The sequence below is a fragment of the Nylanderia fulva genome, unplaced genomic scaffold (genome assembly GCF_048542155.1).
Source record: "Nylanderia fulva isolate GAGA-0341 unplaced genomic scaffold, ASM4854215v1 Scaffold38, whole genome shotgun sequence".
NCBI classification, from domain to species: Eukaryota; Metazoa; Arthropoda; class Insecta; order Hymenoptera; family Formicidae; genus Nylanderia; species Nylanderia fulva.
Genome location: NW_028190455.1, coordinates 704,447 through 717,231, shown reverse-complemented (window position 1 = coordinate 717,231; position 12,785 = coordinate 704,447). Strand labels below are relative to the sequence as shown.

The window sequence follows — 12,785 nt, the reverse complement described above, 5'->3', positions numbered from 1 at the left end:
ACGCTGTCGCTCTTATCTCCCTCTTCGACACTTGTTCTGGCAAATACATTTCTATCGGGATGAGCGACTCGTTAATTCGGGATATAAAGAATTATTATATACTCGAATAAATATTTGATTCGAAATAAAAATTTGGCGATTCCAACACTGTCCGACGTAAAGTTAATTCGAAGAAACGAAATGAGCCGCGGAGAGCCATCGCGCGTTCGCGATTTCCATTCGAGGAGGGAGGGATATTTCGTAATTACGGTAACACCGCGATTTCATGAGGCGTGAACCGCAACGTTTTTTTTACCGTTCAGCCGTATATATCGCGCCGCTCGATGATACCTCGTCGTCGCACGAAGACAATGAGGTCTCCGCGATCATTACTGGAAACGATACGCGCCTTCCGGTCGCAAATCAATTCGCTCTCGCGTTTATGGTCGCGTCCCCCGCGGCGCGGCCGGTAGTCAGGGGGATAGTCGTCGGCATCATGGTGGCACTGCCAGGGCGAGAGTACCATGACTACCCTACTACACGCACACACGCCGTCACGCCTGCTGACCACAGCTATACGCGAGGGCTCCGGCCTGGACCACCCCCGAATCGTTCTAGCTACTACTGCTACACTACTACCGCTGCTATTACTACTGCTGGCTGCTACTGGATTTTGCTGCCGTCGCTGGAAACTGGCCGCCACGCCGGAGCTTATTGCCGTCCGCTCCGTTCCGGACTTCTGGGATACGTCGAATCAAGAGATGCAACGTCTCCAACTAGTCCCGTGTAATTGCGCCCCTATTGTCTCTATTGTCTCTACACGCCACGCATAGTCATTCCTTCCACGTAATGTAATGTTGCGTACGAAATTATGGAATCTAAAAGGGAAAAGAGATTCCTCGAAAGCCATCGTGGTAATAGAAAGTCTAAACGGGTTTTATCGACTCTGACCAGGAGAAGAAGAGTGATGATTGTTATTGGCTCTTGTGGTTTTACTCGAGCCAAAGCGTTTTAATAGAAATCTCGATGATGGAGCGTCGTTTGTACAATAGGACGATTCGCACGCAATTTCGTCGAGCTGTATCCAACTTCGTGACTCGATCGAATCGGATTTACAGTTTTATCGGAGAAAGCCGATAGCGCATCTATTTAATCAATCGCGATTCGAGCTGCCGGTATGTAAAAACGTCGATGCAAAATCAGGTGACCTGACTGAGCGTCGCGGACTACTTGCGGACAAATGCGAATTCCCGTGTCGCCATTGCGTTTTCATTACGCACGTGCCCCTTGTCTTAAATGATATCCTTGAAATCTCGATGGGATCGCAAAGTCTCCACCATCCGATTTCTATTATCTTTCGAATCTCTCATCTTAAAGTCGATTCCTTCCCAGATCTATGGCGGCGAAAGAAAAGATTTGTACGCAAAAATGCCTGCGAGCAGAATTGTTGATTTAAATATTAAAAATATGTGTAAATTTTAATTCTTTCAGATATATATCTATCGAGGTAGAAATCGAAACTCTCTGTATATGGGGTATTTTTTTTATTTGCACGTATATTGCCCCGTTCCACTTTTGTGGCGCGTTCGCAATCGAGAATGGAGGACCGGTCCAAGATAGTTTCAGAGCCAATAAAATGAGGACCGGTGATACACGATCACGGCGGCTCGACTACGTGTGTATATTGGAGAAGCCAGAAGAACTTTGATATAGATTCCCGTATAGTCACTCGATATTTCTCCAGCATCGCGCTGCTTTGTTCCCGTATTACATTACGCCTCGACGTTATGTATTGCCGAGCACGCCTGAATACGACGGACTTTATTATCCGATGGCTAGAAAAATACGCTCGGAGATGAAACTCACCGTCTCGGAATTTTACGACGTTGCTCGTTATCAGATCGATTTATATTGCAATTGAAAAGCGCGTTAACATCCCACCTCCATGCTGATTATACCACAAAAAATTTTTTTCTCGGACATGTGCAAATTATCTGACTATATATAATATCGATACGATAAATAGAAATTGATATTCTTAAATTTTTTAAAAGTAAATTAAATTAAATATTCAATAAAATAATTTTTTTTAAGGAATGCAATAAAGATACGCATCTCGTTACAAACGATTTTACGACGCGCAATCGGCGATCGTCGTCATTCTTGTTAATGCTTCATAATTGGTAGTATTTTCATTAGATTTAACAGACCAGCTGCGCGCGAATGTGAACGGAACACGATTTCGATTTGCTGCAACTTTAAAAGCGACATTCGAACTCGTCTAATTAATATAGTCGGACCGTTAAATGGACGGAAACGCCAGCGGATCGGCAAACTCGTTATTCTCGCGTAACATCCTGGGCAAAGTTATATCAATAGAGCTCTTCTACATGAAGAATTATAGGAATAAATTATAATTATATGTACTTGCGATAAAATTTATCAAGTTCGCACAGAGACGAAGATGGATGAATGCAGCAACTAAATCGGATGCGTAACATTTCTCTACGAGTTTGAAGGAAGACAGAGAGAAAGAGAGAAAGAGAGAGATCGTCGCGAAGTAGCTCCTACGCAAATCGTCGATCGCGATATGATTGCGGTTTAGTTTTTCGTCGGTACCGGTACCGCTACGGCTCGGTTAGCTCGAAGGCCATTAGATTTCTTGTTTTCGCATTATCATTTCGACGTCCATCGGCGTCGTTGGATTCGCGCGTTCCTCTTTTCCGATCATTCCGTTTGCTCCACTTAATCGACGCATCGTCGGCAAACTCGAGGAGAAATCGCCGCAATTCCGCACGCGGGAAACGATTTCGCGCGATTTCGCGATTCTTTTTGCATTACATAGTTATCGTGAAATTTTTTGACAATATATATCTAACTTACAGCGCGGTTTTGCGACTGTTTCGCGCTAGAAGAAATATAAAATGTAGAGAATAGACGGAGTTTAACTATAGAAAAAACTCTCGGCATAAGAAGAGAAAAAGTGTTTGCTTACAAGGCTAGATTCATTTACATCTAGATACTTATTAAGATTGTCATGATTGCACAGTCTGACGCAAATGATTGTTAACGTGAGCTCAGAACTCTGATCAGAATAGAATCTGCATGGCGTTGATAAAAAACATATCCGACACTACTAAATATTTATAACGTTTTCTTCATACTTAGAAGATTGACGAGGTAACAATCAAGCGAAAGATTGAAATGAAACAATGATAAATCTTAGAAACGACAAAAAGCAATTTAATTTAAAATATATCGAATTTGCGCGATTGAAAGGGCTATAATGAAGAGAAACGTATAACGTTTAGAAAATACAAGGTTAAATGTCTTACAGGTGTAATATTCCATCATGTTCTGATTGTATCGGTAGGCACTACTCAGAGTAGTGCTGAGGTCCATCGCGGCACTTCCGGGCCCGACGGCCATCGGGTATCCAGGTGCCTGCCTCTTCGGAGGAGCAGATTTTATATGTAATATACGAAAGACATCCGAGAAGGACGGCGGTCCTATTGACCGCCGATGAAGACCTCTCGCGCGTTTCCAGAAGTGACTTTCCCGTCTCTTTTTCTCTTTTTACGTGGATGGAGCAGGCGAATTTATGGCGACGCGACACAATGACTGTCATCAGGAGTGTCTTTGTGCCGGACGACGGGTGGCTGCTGCGGACACCCGGTCGGCCGTCGCTTCATCGCTCCGATCCAGTCGGAAGAATTTCACGTACGAGTTCACAATTTCTCACAGAGTTCACAACATTGTCTACGTGAGCGTTCGAGGAGTGTTCGTTTAAATCTCATACGAAACGCGAGAGTGTTTATGCGCTCTTTTAAAGTACTTTTTAATCCCGCCCGAAATCTATCTATTGCACATTGTTCTCATTCGCGAGTCGTGCTCGAAATTACAAAGGTAATCTCTCCACTTCTCGTTACACTTGAAACAGCAGTTATGAGACACATATACGACGAGCACTGCCTCTTATCGTTCGCCACAATTCACCAATCACCTGATTGCATCACTCACTGCATCCAAGTGGTCCAGTTAACATCCCGAGTGTCTCGCCACACAATCCGACATTCTACACGTCTCATGAAACTGTGCGACATTCATCCAGCGCATCATTGATAGATGATAGATGAGAGCGAATGACCGGAAGGCTCTCTATCTATATCCAAGAAGATTCTTCGGCAGAAAACGGAAAGCTGGAGAACGGTCCTGGCAGCTCGTTATCGTTATCAGTCGCCCCGCGAGAGGAAGCGGCGCGAGTCGCGGCAAAACCGGGCCGACGACGTCGTGGAGCACGAAGGTGGCTTCTGCCGACGGACACACGTGACTTCGGACAGCTTTTCGACCCCCGCCTCGCGGCGGCGAGCTTTCATCCCCACGTCGCGCGCGACCCCGCCTTTCGCATCCCTCGATCGGCATCCAGCCCGGGCCGGGATTGGTCGGCGCGACGCGATCACCGGGTGGGAGAGCGCCCTGCGACGAGGGGTTTCTACGGAAACGGCGGCGGCGTCGCGCGGGATAACCTCGTTATTGGCATCCCGGGCGCGGGATGGCAGGCGGGAGGACGACGGAGGATCTCTCGCCGATCTCTGTGGAAGAGAGAACGAAGGCGAGCGCGAAATAAACGCTCGCCGGCTGGTCTACCGCCAACAGTCCCGCGCGAAATCACGCGGCGCACACCCCCGTGAGCACTGCTTATTCATGAGGGTGTCCCTCTTCTCTCTCCGGGAAAGAGAGAGAGGCAGAGAGGAAGAGGTCGTACCTCTTGAGCTCCCTCGGATACGATGTCGCGCCCTATCGATTTTATTTATTTAAAAGTTACCCTCCGTCGCGCGCTTCTCTCTCTTTTTCTCTCGGATTCCTCTCCTTCTGCGCCACTCTGTCCCGCGGAAATGGATCGCGGCACGCGTCGATCACCGGATCGAAAAGAGAGAGAGAGAGAGAGAGAAAGCGAGAGTAGGTGTACGCGAAATAAGGATGAATGAAACGCGTTTGTCGATTCGTCGTTGGCGATTTCACGACAAATTTTAACGCGATTCTTGAACCTCGATCTTTCTCACGGGCGTGTTCTTCTGAAGATTCTCCTCTTCGATCGTCTCCATTTAGTTCTTCCTCGACGCGTGATATCGGTGCCCTATAATTTATTCGTTTTATGGCTCCTCGTGTACGCGATTCGAAAGGATATCGAATGGCAATAAACTTGTTTACCGTCGCAATTTGGGCGGAACTAAAGAGGACAATGGCGGCGAAGTCGTGCAACCAAATATTTAAACATTAACGTTGATCGTGTATGACACATTGTCGATGTTACACGAGATTACACGTGGATCTCTCTTTCAGCAGGAATAATTCGGAATCCTTCGAAGAGTTCTCTATTACTTATGTACGCTGTTATTCTTCCACGTCTTCCATACGAATCTCTCGGTGTTGAATAGCGTATTCATAAGTAATTTTGTAAAAGGCGCAAAGGTGACAGAAATCCTATCCAAATCGTCTCGGCGCGGTTTGTAAGAATTGCTCGGACAGGACGTTTGCATACAATTTCCCCAAACTTTACGACGTTACAGCAACTTGGCACTGAAAGGGTTAACACTTCCGGAGCGCATCGCGCGACGTCCCGCGGCATGCATCGCCGCGACTAATTACGAGACTGATTACGTGGAGACAAACGCCGTGGACGCTGCGGAGGGATGGCGAAGGTGACCGAGGGAGAAAAGGGCACGCTCGCAATATCTGCAAGTCGCGAACGATGGAAGGTGGGGAAGATGCGGAAGGTGGGGCGCGATAGTATACTGGTTTACAAAGTGCGGCGTATTCGCTCTCCTCGTTCCTCTCGCGCGTTCCTTGGGAACTTATTCTCGGACATGATACGTATCGCGAAATATATAGATACTTATTCGCCGGAAGAGACTTACGGTTTATGACGCTTAAAAGTTCGAATGGTATACGCGCGAACCGCTCGTAAATAGAAGATGTCCGCTTGCGTCTCTATATTTTATTTATGCGCTTTTCAATACACGTATACACATATATATATATATATATATTATATAGATTTAAATATAACAAATTTCGAATAAAATTAGAAATTAGATTCGAATGTAATGGGCCAGTAAGAATAGTTTAAAAAACAAATTCATTTCTTGGATTAGTGTTGTGCATACGATACCGAGAAAGTAGATAAACATAATTCGAGAATACCAGTGCTTATGATGTAGAATGTAAAGTGTGAAATAATAGAAAAAAAATTGGCATTATTTTCCTGTCGAAGCGGTCGAGGGCGGAGGAGATCACCACCTTTCTAAATGTTACGCTGGGAAGGATTGGGCCGGAAGGTGCGGTCAGCCGTCGTCGTCGTCGGTGGGACCGTCGCTGGGCCGCGAATCTCACAAGGGTCCGGTTTACATTCGAGTGCGTTCCTTCGCGATTCTTTCTCTTTCCGTCCGAGCCCAGCCTGCGCTGACACTAGATACCCGAGATCGGGAAACGGTGCGCCTTGTCAAACAGCGTCCGCGTTGCGTAACGCGGTGCGTGTACGCGACACCGACACTCGAGGAGCGAGAAACTTTGTATAGCGACAGCGAGTTCGATTCGATCGTCGATTCGTGAGAATATCGAGAAACTCGTTCGAGGCAGATATATCTCGGGAGCGCGTACAATGTTATTCGAGACGCGGGAGAAATCCGTCTTTTTATCATCTTCCCCGTAATTAACATGTTTTAACCTTAATTCAACAATCGGAAATGAGAAATCTTTAATTTCCCGGAAAGAGCGCCATTTATAATTTCCTCGTTAGTATACTTAATATTTGACAGAAGCGGGACGGTGATAAATAAAGTTTCTCGCAAAGGGAATTCCTCCGCGAGGGAAAGACGAAGAGAGGAAGAAGACGAGAGAAAGAAGGACGGAGAGAGGCTTATTTTCGCCCCTCGCAAAAATTACTGCTTCACCTGACGCGTGATCCTCACGAGCGGGGACTCTCCATTCGTCATTACTACGCCGGACCTAATCTCTCGAGGATCTCGCTCGAGATTACGCTTTGGCATATCATTTGCCTGAACGAACGAGCGGCACCGGCCGCGTTGACGGGTAATATGTCCTCTACATGATTGCACCGGTCTGCCCGACGCTGAGACGACGCATTTGCGGGCGAATAGGGAAGCCACCCGGAGGTCCCGTGATGCGAGAAGGCGGAGAAGGGGCAGATGCAGATGAGGTCGTCGTGCGGGGTGCATCGATCATTGGGGTAATGCGGCCGCATCGTGCTCTTGGGCTGTCCCTAATCGGTACCCGAACGAGTCTCTATCCTTCCTAATCCGCCGGCCGACCGCCGCATTAATCTCCTTTATCATATAGCGCGCGCGCGCGAGATCGAGGAGTTTGCGGACCGAGCGGGACGTCTGCGAAATTGACGATGTTGTTAAGACTATATCCGTGTCACGCGATAATGTATGTTTCTTTCGCTTCTCGCGGCTCGAAAATTCAGGCGACTCGAGCGAATTTCTTCCCGAAGAAAAGCCTCTCTCTATTGACATTTTTATGGTAGCGCGCAGAATTTCGGATACACAAAAGATTGATCCCCGAGTCTTTTTGATTCGCAGCACCAGAGAGGGGGAAGAAAGAAAGGTCGGCGGCGATAACTCACGAGATTTGATGTAAATAGCGCACTTACTTATCCGCCAGTGTCGCGCGGCAGAAGTTAAAAATACGGAGGGTTAAGGGCGAGGGGTAGTGGCTCGTTCGCGGGAAGAGAAGGCGACTTTTTTGCGTAATGAAAGCAATCAATTCAAGTCCCCACCGTCCTGCCGAGAGTGGATAGTCGCTCTCATTCTCTCTCCGATCCTTTCGTCTCGCTCCCGTTCCTCCCTTACGTAGCGTCGCTTGGTCCTGTTAAGGACGAAGAAGGAAAGGAGGCGGTGGAGCTAGGTAGCGATGGCGGCTCACCCTCGCGTTTCGCCGTATCCACCCTCCACCACCCCAACGGTGGCCGCGACCACTTTTGTAGTCATCATAAAATGCCCTGCTTTCAAGTTCCGACGATCGCTACTCTTTTTTTTTTTTTTTTTTTTTTTTACCGTAGTCCTCCTGTAACGCGCGGGGGCGGAGAATAACGAAGTGGAGATCGCGAAGCGGGAGAGAGAACGAGAGAAGAGGGCGGCTGAGGTGGCGGTTAATCCCGAGCATTCCTGCCGGAGGGGAACGGCGGGTATGGAAGGACGATCTCTTTAAAAGAACACTAAAGTATCGTTAATCTTAAGAAGAGGAGCTCTTACTTTCGCCCGGACAGACCGGTTAGACGCGTTCGCTTGATACAGAAAGAAATTGCGACGCCCTGAAATAAATCCTCGTCGTTTCACGCGAGTTTGTCGGCGCGGCGTCACGATATTTTATTAGTTAGATTCCGGCAATACATTTAATTGAGTTAACTAAGTTGCGGGAGGTTTTTTCGTCTTATATTTTAAAAGTCAATGAGAATCGATAATCAAACGTGACTCTGCACGTGATATTACAGGCGAGATTTTTTTTTTTATCGACGAAATAATCTGGATATGCGTACGTACGTTTGTCTCTCGAAAATACGTGATAATGTTACGAGAATGAGATTCCTCGACGACAGACAAAGAGGCAACCTTCCCGCGGGAAATGCTAAATGTCAAACACACAACCCTCCGAGGTTCCCGCGGGAGCTAAAGGCCATAGCATCGTAATATGATTACATTCTGTTCGTTATCCCCTTGTTTAGAGACGCGATTATTATTGTGCGTCGACAAATTTATGACAGTGTAATACCGAACGGAGATTCAATTGCAGAAATAATCGAGCATTATCTCTCGTTCGAATCTAATTTTCCTCTTATCATTTTTTAAATTTCTCCTCATATTCTCGTCATACTCATAAAAAAAAACTTTTTTACTAATCTCTTTAGAAACGAAACTATCTTTAAATGATTCTTTTTTAAAAGGAGAAGATTTGAAATACGTCCACGATACTGGCTGAGAAGTAACCGAGAGAGGAATCGGATCCACGCGTATTTTCCCTGCGAGCTGCATCCTAGAAGCTCCCCGTATTAAGCGTGAATAGCGTTACGGTAATGGTTGGAAGAAGGGTTATGTCGCCGCGCATAAAGCGAGAGGGTAGAGGGACAGGAAGGAGACACGCCGCACTTGAGTGGTTTGTCGTCGTCTTGCGGTGGGTGGAAAAGCCTAGCGGAGGATTCGTTCCAAGTGTGGCGGACGAGCGCGAGCACGTGCTGTCGCGTGCCGCTCGTGATCTATGCTCCGTCACTGTAAATCTCGCACACGCAAAAACACGTGCATACACAGATATGTGAAAAAAAAATATGTATATATATATATACGCATTTGTATATATACACGTACCTATATATGGAAATTATTGCCACGCGCGATCCGGATACGCCCTTTTCGACTATAGCGCACTATGCGCGCATCGCCGACCCATCTCGATTTAACGGAGTATTTTAAAAGCTATCGATCGGCGACGATGCGAGAGAGTGCCTTCGATGCGCCGCGTGCGATAAAAATTCTTCTGCTCGTTAATCATCGCGGGGACATATTGCGTCGCGTTGCGCTATTTTATTCGTCGCGGCCGGGCTTTTATCAAAATTCCGTAACGCTGAGTGATGTACGATTTTATACGAGAAACGCGTTTCGCGAGATATTGGAATGAAAATAGATTTACAGACTATTATTTCGATACTTTTTTAATTATAAATATTGCATTGTGCTGAATATTTAAAGGGTGAAAGTATCGAAACTATTCTTATACACGGCGATTGAAAGGCAGCGGCGCGCTTCGACCCTCCTTCAAAAAGACCCGGCGATCCTCCACAATGTCTGAAGGTAGTGATGCGGTCGTGAATAAGGGCTGGTTGGCTGGTGCCTCCAGGGGGTTTAACCCAGGGGTTGGTGCATATTTCACGGTCTGTGGTCCCATCTCGCGGAGACAATCTGAACCAGCGCGGATACATCATCGCGTGACGCCACGTAATAACTTCCCGGGCCACAACGAGCTCCTTTCAAAACCCTCTTATTTATTCATCTCACCTCGTCCGCTGCTTCGCTCGCTCTTTCGCTCTTTCCTCCCTCTCTCTCTCTCTCTCCCGCCCTCTTTCACCGACTTTCTCCAGCCTCTCGTCCGCCGAACCGACCCCCAAGCGTTATCCCTTTGCAACTTGGCACAACGCTCACTTTTCTAACGAAAAAATCTCTCTCCGTCGTAGAGACGTATTCATTTTTCTTCTTGAGAAACTCGGGGAAAAGTTTGGAAAAGCGAGATAGTACGGGAGAAAAAATTAATGCTCACTAATAGATGATAAGTAGAATCGTTGCTATCAGTTACAGTTACGCAATAAAGTGGGGTGACCTTTGCAGAGATTACTCGTCTTTTGCGAACAAACGAGGAGAGTGAATTATCGTCTCTAGTTTGTCGTTTCGTATAATATGTACATGTGCTACGGGACTTGAAAAAGAAAGTATTAATCGAGCACAACATATTGCTCACCGTCTCGCATTCCCCGAATAGCGTCTAATTTATATGCGAATTCTCGCAGCGCTCTTCTCTGTGCGGCACTCTCCGCTTCTCGTTCTGGTTTTAGAGCCAGATGTTGCTCGCGACGCGCTCGTAACTGCATCGATGAGGGATCGGTGTCGAAAACATCGGAGGAAGAGGCTGACAGGATCTTTTTTTAACACACATTCGCGTGTGACGAGAGTAATATTACTGCACTGTAACGCGCACTTTGAATTGTCGACGCGTAATATGAGTTTATATGCTCGCACAGTCTGGCTTGACATTTCGATACGCATCTTTGCAAAGATATTATCGCGGTTGCTCTTTTTCCCTGTTTAATACATCTTACTTTTGGAGCAGAAGATTATTTCTGAACTTGAAAATTCTTTCCAAACAAAACAAAACAAAACAAAAAAAATAGAAGGAAGGAAAGAAACGAGAAAACGTCGAATCTTGTTGGTTGGACGCGGCCCTGACCGTTAAGATAATAATAATCTTCGAGGCGTGCGAGAGATGAACGAGGCGCGCGCGAGAGCGTGTACGCGCGTCGCACACGCACTTGGCTCCTCTCGCGCGCGGCAGAAAGGCTATTTGTCGGATGACAAACGAGCGGCGGGCTACGTGGGTGGCTTCGGCGACCGCGGGAAATGGTGAGCAGTGCGCCGTGTCGCCGCGCGCGCTTTCGCGCTCTCTTCGCGCTCTAATCTAAAGGCGAAACGACGACTAATGCGACACGAGCCGCGCGTATTTCTACCCCCCGTCGATTTTTCTCTCGACCCACGCGTATAGAGGAGCGCGATCTCCTCTCTGATCGGCGAGTTTGCAAATTTGTCGCAAATCCCAATACGTTTGTACATCGCGGTAGATCAGAGCAAGTATATCGTAGCTCAGGGAGAGAGAAAGCGGATACATTTCGGTGGCCGGCACGGTAACGCTAGCACACGCACACGCATGCACGTATATACATGCGTGTGGCCGGGAGGCACATAATGTCTAATGGGGGTGATTGTGCTCGCGCTCCGTGACGGATCAATCTGCCACCCCCTTCAACCTCCTCCTTCTCCATCACCCCTCTACGTCAGGCCGAAGAGCAAGAGAGCCCTACATCAGCCCTTGGATCCAGCAAGTCGAAATTCGAGCACGACCTGGCGTGGATAACGCAACTATTCGTCATATCATTGGGAAAGGGTCAGAATTAGACGCTGGAAGCGTTATTAATTGGCGAGCGGCCGTGTCCGTAATTCAGAGTGTCGTCTAAATTTGCGTCTCGAGTTACAAAGTAGGTGGACGTATGATTAATCAAGAGATATATCCGACAAGTATAATATAATTTAATTTGTTTTCTATCCTACGGAAAGAAACAAGTTTAGTTAATTTCGCCACTTTTACGAAAACTAGGAATTCTCGAGTCGTGTCAGTCTCATTTCGGATAATGCGAACCCGACACGCGATCAGGAAAAAGGTTCTATTAAGCGAGCAAAGACATTTGCAAATATTTGCAGCGTAACCTGTTCTAGAACAAGACTTCCAGTTTTGGAAACGAGTCTACGCTATGAGATAACAAGGCGATCTGTCACATCGCGTCGCCCACGTGTGACCGTTTGACATAAGCAGTCCACGTGTATCCCTATCGGTTGAAAAAGCGCCGGAAATTAATCATTTGACGTTTCCTTTGTTTTTTTGAACTCATTTCGCGATGACTTTGCAAGAGAAGCACCTCCGTCAAATTCTGTTAATATTTGCAGCTCGTTTTAATTGGCGCTATTAATAATACCAATATTCTCCCCCGCAATCACTCGATTCATTCATACTTTTTCTCTCTTGGTATTTTTTTTTCGCACCTCGAGACATTGATTATGCCGCATTAAACTATGTGGTTATTCTGTTATTAATTATTTGCATCGTCCTAACATGCGTCGAGGAACCACTGCGGAACGTTCTTATCCATCGAGTTCGACCCAGGCCTCGACCAAAGGTACGGACGAGTTTCGCGTTTCAACCCGTGGTAAGTCGCAGATGGCAGCAGATGGAGGTTGTCGCGAAATTCAGCATCCAGCTCGTGTTAACGATCCAAATACGTCGCAATAGCGATAGAGTCGCACATTTCTCGAAAAAAAAAAAAGAAAAAAAATTCAAAGACTCCAATTTATAAATTACGATGAAATGTAACGGCTTCGTTTCTATACCAGATACATTTTTTCTTTCTACTTTTTTATCATTTTTTTTCTTCCTCCCAGCACGCGCGCGCTTTTCGGTAGGAGACGATCTTC

At 46.7% G+C, this 12,785-nt stretch overlaps 1 protein-coding gene across 1 annotated transcript in view; it reads right to left on the bottom strand.

The window, feature by feature from the left end:
- Positions 1–12,785, bottom strand: part of sv (paired box protein shaven) — a 145,343-nt gene that overhangs the window by 30,373 nt on the left and 102,185 nt on the right. The window lies entirely within an intron of this gene.